We start from the raw sequence: 11,054 nt of genomic DNA on the forward strand, positions 1-11,054 counted from the left end.
TTGCAACATGTGAACTTTAATCTTCGATGTTTGTATCAAGTACGATTTGTTACTAAACACATTGACTATCTGTCTTGTTTTTTTAATATATATTATTATGTTTATTTGGGATTTTCTTTCGCACATTAGTACAGATTTTAAATCAACATAATTCATGTTCATAGCTTACCAGTGCCACTTATTTAACACTCATACACCAATACATACAGACAGTAGGCTATAATACAGTACACCTTCTAACAGACATCCCACACACAATCATACTCTGACACACACACAAACACACACACACACACACAGAGAGAGAGAGAGAGAGTTCTTCATCCATATCTGTCCTATTTCATCTCTGTCCCTCTACCCATAGCTTTATAAATGCTGCATAAATATCCTGCCATACTTTACAAAACAGTTATTTTTTGTTTCGGTCCTCATACATTGTCCTTTCTATGCTTAGGTAATATTTAAGCAGACCCTTCCATTCTTGCAGGGTTGGGGCCTGAGAATCTTTCCAGTGTTTTAAAATTAGCTTTTTTAAAACCAGGGAAGAGAGAATAACCTGCCACCCTACAGGATATTTCAAATGGTCAGTTTTATGTAATATCCACTCCAATGGTGTTAGTTTAAGGTTTATTTTGCCTATATCCGCCATCCAATTTTTAATTTCAATCCATGTTTTTTTTACTTTCTCACATTCCCTGAAAGCATGAATAATTGTATCCGTTTCTTTGTGACACTTAACACATAGAGAAGAGGCAGAAGGATGAAATTTATGTACAGTATTCTGTACTTTGTATGATATATTCTTGTCATGATTTTATATTGTATTAAACTTAGATTTTCATTGGTAGTCGCACTATTTGTAACCTTTAAACATTCGTTCCAATATATATTTGTATTTGTAGTATTAAGATCTTTATCCCAGCCCTCATAGATTTTCTGCAAGGAGTAATTTTCCATTTTTGCCTTAATCAAGCATTCGTATAGCTTACCTATCAACTTTTCAAAAGTCAACTCAAAATGTAAATTAACCCAGCTTGTCAGTTGTAAATATCTAAATACTTCCTTATTAGTTAAATTATACTTACTTTGGAGCTGATCAAAGGACATTATTTTATTTTGTGATATGATATCGGAAAGTTTATTTATTCCTCCTTTTTTCCAGGACTCCCAGTTTAGTTTTTCATTCTGGATTTTAATATGGAGATTATTCCATAGGCATGTAGTTCGTGGTATATTACAGTTTTTTCTGATTGGTTAAGCACTTTTTTGTAACTATTGGCTATTTTTGCAAAACTCTACACACAAATAGCAAAATCTTTCACCAAATTATCAAAACATTGTAGTTCTCTTGCAAAAGCGAACACAGCTTGATTAACTCTTCACACCTTTGTAAAAATGGTGTTTCTGTATCAATCAGTAAACATAAGCCATCATCTACTAAGCACACATTGTGTCAACTACACACTGATGGTATGAATACAAGACACATCTGGCTTTTGCTTTCTCTGTGCACAAGGTAGGCTACAGTATGTTAGTTTGAGGTCATAAATTACTTTTGTCATAGTTCTGTAAACATATAGGAATCCAAACTTCAAGTATTGGTGTTCACACTCATCAAAACAAATACAAAGTCAAAACACAAAATAGTAATTTCACTGAGACAAAAAAAAATCTGTCTACATCATGACATCTCTCTGGTTACGGCCACAAAATTTCATTTACAGTACATTGCATGCAATGTCCTCCTGTCCAAGGCACCGAGCTCCTTGTCCTTGTCGTCCTCTCCCTCTCGCTCCTTCACCTTGTAGGATTCTTTAGTGGTTTGCGTTGTGTTTCAGGTTCAATTTTCTAATGTCTGAATTGAAGTTGGTCAATAAAGCTTGACGGCTGGATCAGGATCAGCGATTGAATGATGATTTATTGTAGTCAGTATCAGTGAATAACAGGACACAGGCTAAGTCTCGAACAGTAAAACCGAACAGAGTCTAACTCCTTGTGGTTGCTATCAAAACGTGGCGCACAGTATCTCCGCGTAAGATGCTGCAGGCTTGGCTTCTCGATCCGTCTCTCAGTCACATCCTTAGCACAAAATTAGTTATACACTCTAACAGGAATCATATCCACGTAAACGTGGGAACAAGTGGAAAAACCCAGCTCTGACCTACTTGGCAATAACAGACACAACGGCTCCGGCCCATGTTATCTGGATGTTCTGAGCTACAAGGCCTTCTCTGACGTAAACATGCCTACTTGTGCACCTAATATCAGAGCTTAGAGCTTTCCATTCTATGAGTAATATATATGAACACATCAGAATATAGTAAGAGTACCCCAGAATTCAACAACCTTGTGTGTTACAAAATTGCAAACTGAGTTCAAAGCAGTGTTTGTGCTTTTAGTTTTGCAAACTCAGTGAGTGGTTTTGCTAGATGTGTTAATAGTTTTAGAAATTGTGCTACAAGAATCACGATTAGTGCTTTAGTATTCAGAAAAAACTGTGAGAGTGGGTCAGCTCGATCTTACATTTCCTTCTTAGTAAAAGATCTTCTTAAGCTAAGAGCGACTCTGGGAAACACGTTTTTCTTTCACAGCATTCTTAAGAGCGCTCCAAATAAGATTTTAGCGTTAAGAGCTTCTTGACGTGTTTGGGAAACGCGGCCAATGTCTGAGGACAACTTTTTAAAATGCTGCAGGACTTTTTGTTGCTTAGCCCGATCCTTGACTCCATTTACATTCCATGTAGCAATAGTAAACTTATTTGGGCTTACTTCAACTTTATTTCTATCAATCATTTTATTTAATCAAAGGAGTCACTGATAGTCTGGGTCAGAGACAGAAAGGACAGTGCAGATGAATAACTCTCACATACACACATACATACACACAGACTAAGACAAGACAAACAAAACAAACAATTACATACACTCAACACAGGTAAACCTGTGCAGGACATAACACCCTCCACCCTTATCACTCCTTCGTAGAACATGCTTTACTAAGGCCATTTTGCCCCTTGCTCTTGGCCTTGGGCACTGGTCCAATCAATTACTTAAATTTGTACTAATAACATATAGGTCCCTTACAATTGCAAAAGAAAAATATATACACACTACCCTGATATTCCCGCCCCCTATAGACTAAGAAAAGAAAGAGGAGGAGAGAGAGAGAAGAGAGAAAGAAAGAAAGAAGGAAAAGGGAAAAAAAGAATATAATAAAATTAAAAGTAAATGATGAATAAGAGCACACCCCTGCAGGCACCCCCAAACCCTCCCCACCAAGCTACCCCACACACATCCATGCACCCCACAACCACAACAACCATCCACACAACGCTCACACGAGCATCTAGACTATGCACCAGCAATACACACAAGCATCCATGAACACTCTCTCTCACCTTTTACCCCCCCCCCCCCCCCCCCCACGCACACACGCACGCACACACACCCACTCACAACAATCCATACATCCACACAACCATATCCCCAAAGCCTCCACTCGAACATCCAAACACCAACCATACACGCAACATCCATCTCCACTCTTCATCTCCCCCCCCCCCCACACACACACACTGAAAAAAAAAAATCGTTGAATTTACATGATTTTATTGTGTACATCGGTCCCACATGATCAGATTGTGTCCAACTGACGCAATTTTTACACTTTGGTTCTAGTTAATCGTTGCTTGTAAAGCCTACACATTGCAATCACATTGTATTACATAACAAAATCATGTTGAATGAAGATATTACCTTCATATTTATGTAATACCAATTTATTGTGTAATGTTAAAGTCATTTTATCATGTTAATGGAAGTAGATTTAAATGATACTTCTAACTTGAATTTCTTAATGCTAATACAACTCAAAGAAATGTCCCTAGTAGTCCCTTTGTATTAAAATGAGCCAGTCAGTTTCAGTCTTTTAATTGTTTTTATTGAAAGCTACATGAGTACACAATGCTTTTCATCCGACACTTTACAGTGCAGCAGACATCCTACACAGAAAGAGAGGAGTGAGAGAGGGAGGGAGAGAGAGAGAGAGTGAGAAGGGAAGAGAAAGAGAGGAAGAGAAGGGGATAGAGAGGAAGACAATGGTGGTCTATGCTGTGAGCCAAACATGGTGGCAAAAATTACACTGGAGTTTGTCACTGGAGTTATGTGGATGGGTGTGAGGTGCGTGTGTTTGTTAGTATGTGTGTGTTGGTGTGACAGAGAAAAAGAGAGAGTGAGAGATGAACAAGAGATAGACCAAAAGGTGAGATGTGTTGAAGTCCTTTGCGCATAAACAAAAAAGAAAAGAAACAAATGTCCTCCGGTTCACTTGATTCATGTTCTCTCAGAACGTAAATCCCGACAGTTGTGTCTTCAATGGATTCACTGACATCAGCTTCATCCATGCCCTGATTAAGACAAGACAAATGCACACAACAGTACGGAAATTAGACCCCTTAACCAAGCTCTACACGAGACCACTACAGAAAGTAGTCATGTCTGAAATGTTACATTACTTTACATGGCTTAAGTCAATAAGCATTGAGGATTTAACAATCACAGCATTCTGCAGTCCATAGGAAAAAAAGAATGAGAAAATTTGGCACAATATAGACAAAGGTATGGACAGGCAGCTGAAGCTGACCTAATGGGGCATCTCTCCTTAGTTTCAGTTTCAGTTGCCTCATAGTCTTCTTTAAGCTGCCTGTCCATGAATTGGCCTATGTTTTCCCATATTGTCTTGTTCTTTTTCCAATGGACTGCATGTGGTGAGCTTAAAGGAACACTTCACCGTTTTTTCATATTAAACTATGTCATTCCCTTAATTAAGACGAGTTGATACATACCTCTCACGTTTCAATGTGTGCACTCACCGGCTCTGGCGCGCGGCACAACTTTGATAGCATTTAGCTAGCCCAATGCATTCATTAGGATCCAAACAGAGATGAAGTTAGAGGCGACCACCTCCATAGTTTCCCTATTAAAATACAGTTACATGAGTAGTCACATGACCAAGTATGGTGAGACAAAATAAAACATGGTGCATTTCTAAGCAGGCAAAAGGGATAACTATATTGTGTGGCGGAATAACATTGGGAGCACTTAGACTCTGCGCCATAATATCCTCACTCCAAAGTGAAACTGAAAGTGCAAAAGTGAGGATATTACTGCGCCACACAATATAGTTATCCCTCTTACCTGCTTACAAATGCACCACGTTTTATTTTGTCTCACCATACTTGGTCGTGTGACTACTTGTGTAACTGTATTTAGGGAAAACATGGAGGTGTTTGGTCGCTTCTAACTTCATCTCTGTTTGGATCCTAATGAATGCATTGGGCTAGCTAAGTGCTATCAAAGTTGCGCCGCACGCCAGAGCCAGTGAGTGCACGCATTGAATGTGAGAGGCATGTATGAACTCGTCTTATTTAAGGGAATAACGTAGTTTAATATGAAAAAACGGTGAAGTCTTCCTTTTAACAGGGCTATGGGATTTACACTAGATTTCCCCTTTACCTAATACAAGAAGTGGAGTGTTGAGAAAAGCACCAATTCATGTACATACCATATATTCCTGCACAAGGTTTTCAGGATCTTCCCCCATGTACATACAAAGTCCCTTCAGGAGACACTCCTGGCCAGCATCTATATCACATTGAAATAAAAATTCTTGATTAGCAGGTTAATCTAACCTTCATTTAAGTCAACCACTGCTGGAAACGATCATGGAAAAAGAAAGAAAAGTTCGACAAATACAATGTGAAGAAATATCAATATGATCAAAATCCCTTGTAAGGTTTGCATGATTTAAGACCCAGTATCACTCACATCAGTCATTTTCTCAATGATTGCTTGGAGACCTTTCCCTATTTGTCCCCCTCTCTTTTGGAACAGCTTTATCAGGTTGTCAGAGTGAAGGTCTATCTGAGACTGGAACTTGGATTGAAGTGGGACCGTCGTAATTCTTTTGAATTTTGCGTTGATCTGAAATAAAAGCATTAACAGGAAGGAAAGCAGATTTGAATTCCACATTCTAAACGTGCAAGGACAGTGTGGGTATGTACAGGGAAAGGGAGCACTACGTCCAAAATGCGGATGCTTAAGCTTGTAATGATTTAGGAGCGTGGACCTACTTGATACTGTTTCTTTGCATCCCTTACAGCTCCAGATTTCCACCACCTGACCCTGCAACATATATATATATATATATATATATATATATATATATATATATATATATATATATAAAAACAATAGGCACATTATTAAAACTTCAATCTTAACATCAATAACAAGCAAAGAGATATACTTACAATGTACTACCAAAATTCAGACTTCCATGTGAATTGATACCTTTTTAACACAAACACACATTTTTAGATTCTAATTTTGATTTGAATTTGATTTAGAAGCCATACAACTGATGACAGTACTTACAATTGGAAGTGCGTGCAATAACATGGACCTATGGAAGAGAAAAAATAATTACATCAACTCATAAGCACACAAATCAACATGTCACAAAACAAATGCACAAATCTAGAGTGAACTAAGGTCACTAAACATTTTCAAGTTTAATTTCTTTAAGAAATCTTTTGAGCATGTTTTTTTTATTATTATTTTGCGGCACAAACGAATCAAAATACTTATGTTCATAGTGTGGGTACAAACTTTCTATAACTATGTCCATGTGGCTATGCTAGCACTAACAGTAAAAGGTTTTCTTTGCAGTTTGCTAGCAACACACGTGGCGCACAGCTAACAGGCTTTCATTAACATACACCTTTTTAATATTCTTTATGCAACCTACCCTAACATTCATATTCTCCACGAAATTCCGAAATGCACTATCCAACTAATGGACAATATTTAGCTCTAAGCTTTATTTATTAATTTCCCAACCAGCCAACGGTTGCAGCACATTTCTAGCTAGTGCTGGTTTCATGGTAGCAGGTTCCGTAGACGGGCTAACTAAAAAAAAAAAAGCCGCTGAAAAAGACATCAAGGCTTCACAATGCAACGATTTTATACTGCAAGAAAACTGCTAGGAGATATGCTGTCTAATATAACATGATCATAAGGTTGATAAACTTACCTTTCAGTAGGTTAACTCGATTTTCATGACAGTCACCACCAGTGATGAGTTTTAGCCATAGGTTTTAGCCAACGATTCAACCACGATTCAAACGCTTCTTCTTCTACTGCTTGTCGTTTTAATTAGGAATTACAGCCACCTGCTGCTCTGGAGTATATCTGAACGTGAAATTTTCACTTCCAATTAACGTAAGAAAAATGAATACATCCAACATTCAAAATTAACTCTTCAAATCTACTCAATTAAAACATGTTTGCAAACGGAATGTAAAACAATCCTGTTGCATCTACCAGATTAATTCGTGTCACATCAATGACCCCCTATTTCCATTTTTTTCAGTGCACCCACATATGCACTTGCACTCTCAATCAAGTTAACTTAAACAGAAAATAAAAATCTACAAGAAGAAAACTGCAACAGACTTAAACTACCTCAATAAACAAATACCACATCAACCTCATAAACCTAATTTGCTCCTGACACATGGGATAAATCTGTCTTTGTGTCCAATAATAATTATTAAATAGTCTCTTCCAATAGAGGGTGAAAAAGGCAAAACCATAAACAGATGCCACATTAATATTAAATATTTCTTGGAGACCGTCGAACTAAATGCACAATGAGGCACAACATAAATATATATTCCTTCATTAAGGGTTCATAAACCTAGTTTGCTCCTGACACATGGGCTACTGTGGCAAATAATTTTCTCTCGTGTCCAATAATAATCCTTAAATAGTCTCTAGTTCCAATAGGGGGTGTGTAATGGCAAACCATTACAGGACCTTATATGAAATTCCAAATTCCAAATTATTATCAGATGAAACTTGCTGCCTTTTGATCTCCATACCACTTCTAAATCAGTGAAGGTCTTGATGTTGGCTTCTGGCCATATCAGCACCATGTCCTGGTGTTCTTCTGACCCATCAGAGACGCTCCTGCCTCCTCTCCTGGTGTCCTTTCCTCTTCTTTTTTGTCAAGACTCCTCACTACAAACAGACAAGCAATCTGATCCATCCTCTGAAGGGTCACTGAAGTCAGACAGTGTATAGGACAGAGGAGAGGGTGGAGGAGGGGGTATTATGAGTTCATCGTTAAGATTCTTATATTGTTATAATATCCAATAGGCTCCTCATAGTCCTCCTCCTCGGAGTCGGAAGCTGTTGTGGAGCCCTCCATATCCGTGTCTGCGTCCATATCAGAGAGTTGGTCTTGGTTAATAGACAGATACAATGATTTTAACCTCACAACACTTATATGTAACTACTTATATATTTTACTTGAAACAAACATACACAATGTACTATTACAGAGTTTAAAACTGCTGGTGAAAGATGATATTGGTGAGGCAATAAGGGAGTTTTTATCAGCTCATTAATGTAAATCAAACCATTCACCAGGTCCAGGTTATCCTCTCCTGCAGACTACCTATCAGAGTTAACATATCATGCTATTGGTGTATTTTTTAATTAGTAGACTGTTTGTCATACTTGCCATGACAGGACTGGACATTGGTTTCAGGCTAAACTTATTGAAACACTGGGTGGACAGAAGAATTCATGCATTGTTATGTTGTGTAGTGCACTTCAAATAATACACTGACACACAGCTGCGTGGGTTATGCTGCAAACTTTAGTGGAGTCCATTCAAAACTGTGTATCTCATAACGTGTTGATAACTGTTGCATTCTGGGAAATGAAGTTCATTTCACTAGCTCATAACAACACACATCTTATGTAGACTCAACTCCATGGTAAATGATAAATCTGGATTCAAAGCATACACATATTTAACACTTATATGTAACAACTTATATATTTTACATGAAACAAACATACACAATGCCTTTTGACCTATGTTGACAGGAAAATGTGCATTCTTAATTATTAATCATCTAATAATTCAATATAATTATTATGTAATATTTCAATTATATGAGACATAATTTGTCTATATTTAGGTTTATGCTTAACTATTTAACAAGACAGGACACTGTCATGACACATGAACCCTACTACCTAACATATAATGACAAAAAATGAATGACAAGTAATGAGAGAAGCATTATGTCAACATATGACTTGTTTAAAATGTTTATGACACGTTCATGACAGTGTCATCGATACCTTCAAGTAAAGTGTAACTTTGAACACACCATCTTTCTGATTCCATGTTTCTACCACATTGTCTTATAACCTTCTGGCATGTGACTGACATTTTCAGTCAGAACAAAGATATTTCTCACATACTGTAAACATACATGAAAACAGCATTAAATCAACATTATAGGGGTATGAATAATTTTGTTCATAACTAGCCTATGCCTAATTTCTGTTAGTTTATGCAAAACATTGCATGACAAGGTTTGGTGAACAAAACAGTTACTTCCTGGATGGAGGACAAGACATGCCATCATAGCAAACAAGCATATGTTGACTCAGAGAAAGTTAAAAGCTTAGTAAATATGAGGTGATAAGCTGATAAGATGATGATCTAAAACTCCAATAAACCTCGCCCTGTCTGCCTACATTGTTTGCATACACAAACAATGGTCACCTACCAACCAGGAAGAGGGGAATTTTTGATGGATTGACAGTAGACATAAGACACCAGATACAGTGCCCTCTGAAAGTATTGGAACACATGCTTAAAGTTAAATATAAAATCATCTTTTGGAAATTGATCTTAATGCCTTAAATGAAACAATGAGGAAATATTCAACCTTTAAGGACATCATTTTTTTGTGAATGAATAATGTATTGTAAATGAATAAATGCTTTCCTTAAATACAGGAGTCATAAGTATTGGAACGCCCATGTTAAATTCCCGTAGAGGATTTTTATTGTTATTTCATGGATCCAGGACACTATGCACCCTGATGAAGTCCCCTTGGCCTTTGGGATTAAAATAACCCCACATCAACTCTATACCCTTCACCATACTAAGAGTTTGCCATGTTTTATGACAGTTATTAGCTGTTAGCTAATTAGCTGGTTTCATTTATCAAGGTTGGGGCCGTTATACCTTCAGGACTAGCAGCCTTGTGTGAGGCTAGTCTTACAATGGAGATGTGTTTGAGAGTGGCTGGAGTTGGGCAGAGTGCACAGGTTGGGTCACCTGTTGTAGTTATTGACTTGTGCCATGTGCATGCAAGAAGATCACAGACCCAGAATATTAAGTAGCCTAAATGCATTAGGAAGAAAATATTCTACAGATGTGCAAATCTTGTTGCATTAATTCACATAAATGTTTACACATTTTGTTCATGCTCTCACATTTTTAAATACAGGTGTGCAAATGTGTTCTGCACCAAATGCACTGAGGTGAGTAGCAAAAATGTGAGTAGGATGTTTTTTATTTGTGATGTGTGGCATGGGATTTTTGTACTTATACGAGTCGTAACTTCTGTGTTTTGTTTGTAGGATTTTGTTTTAGTGCCAAATATACGTTCATATTCTTCTTCCATCATGGTATTTAGTTGTTTCAGTTATTCAGATTTAGAAATCCCTGAATGTCACTGTTTTCATTCCTAATCTATAAACCACTTTCAAAATAGATACATCTTGAATAAAATGTGATGTCTGGGGAAAGAAGTCATTCCTCTATTACTAACCTGAAAATGCCAACTGTTCAGAAATCAGGACACTAATCTACAGCAATAGTGCAGAGGGAGTCGGGTCAGAATCTGGTAAGTCCCAACATTTTAATATTTTAACTGTGATTCTACTGTAGTTCACTTCTTCCAACAACAATATTTAATTAACACATATAGATATCCATGTCGTACCTGAATATCCCAGTTTTCTCCCTATGCATGCAGACAAACAATCATTTGGCAACTCCTCCCATATTTTTGGCAACACGCCACTGCTGTAACAGAATTTTTGTTGGGGGGTGGGGATTTGTGCTCAGATGGGTATAAAGTGCTAAGATGGGTATAAAGAGTATCAGTTGACTTGGGC

The 11,054-nt window shown here is 37.4% G+C and overlaps 1 long non-coding RNA gene across 1 annotated transcript; it reads right to left on the bottom strand.

Annotated features, from left to right (window-relative positions):
- Positions 1-4,049: 4,049 nt before the first annotated feature.
- LOC134086883 (uncharacterized) lies at positions 4,050-6,562 on the bottom strand. Its single transcript, XR_009939777.1, has 5 exons — positions 6,435-6,562; positions 6,131-6,182; positions 5,826-5,981; positions 5,563-5,642; positions 4,050-4,405 (listed from the first exon to the last, which is right to left on the bottom strand). It is a non-coding gene; the product is annotated as an uncharacterized LOC134086883 (long non-coding RNA).
- Between the last annotated feature and the right edge of the window lie 4,492 nt (positions 6,563-11,054).

Source organism: Sardina pilchardus, chromosome 7 (assembly GCF_963854185.1).
Source record: "Sardina pilchardus chromosome 7, fSarPil1.1, whole genome shotgun sequence".
Classification (NCBI taxonomy): Eukaryota; Metazoa; Chordata; class Actinopteri; order Clupeiformes; family Clupeidae; genus Sardina; species Sardina pilchardus.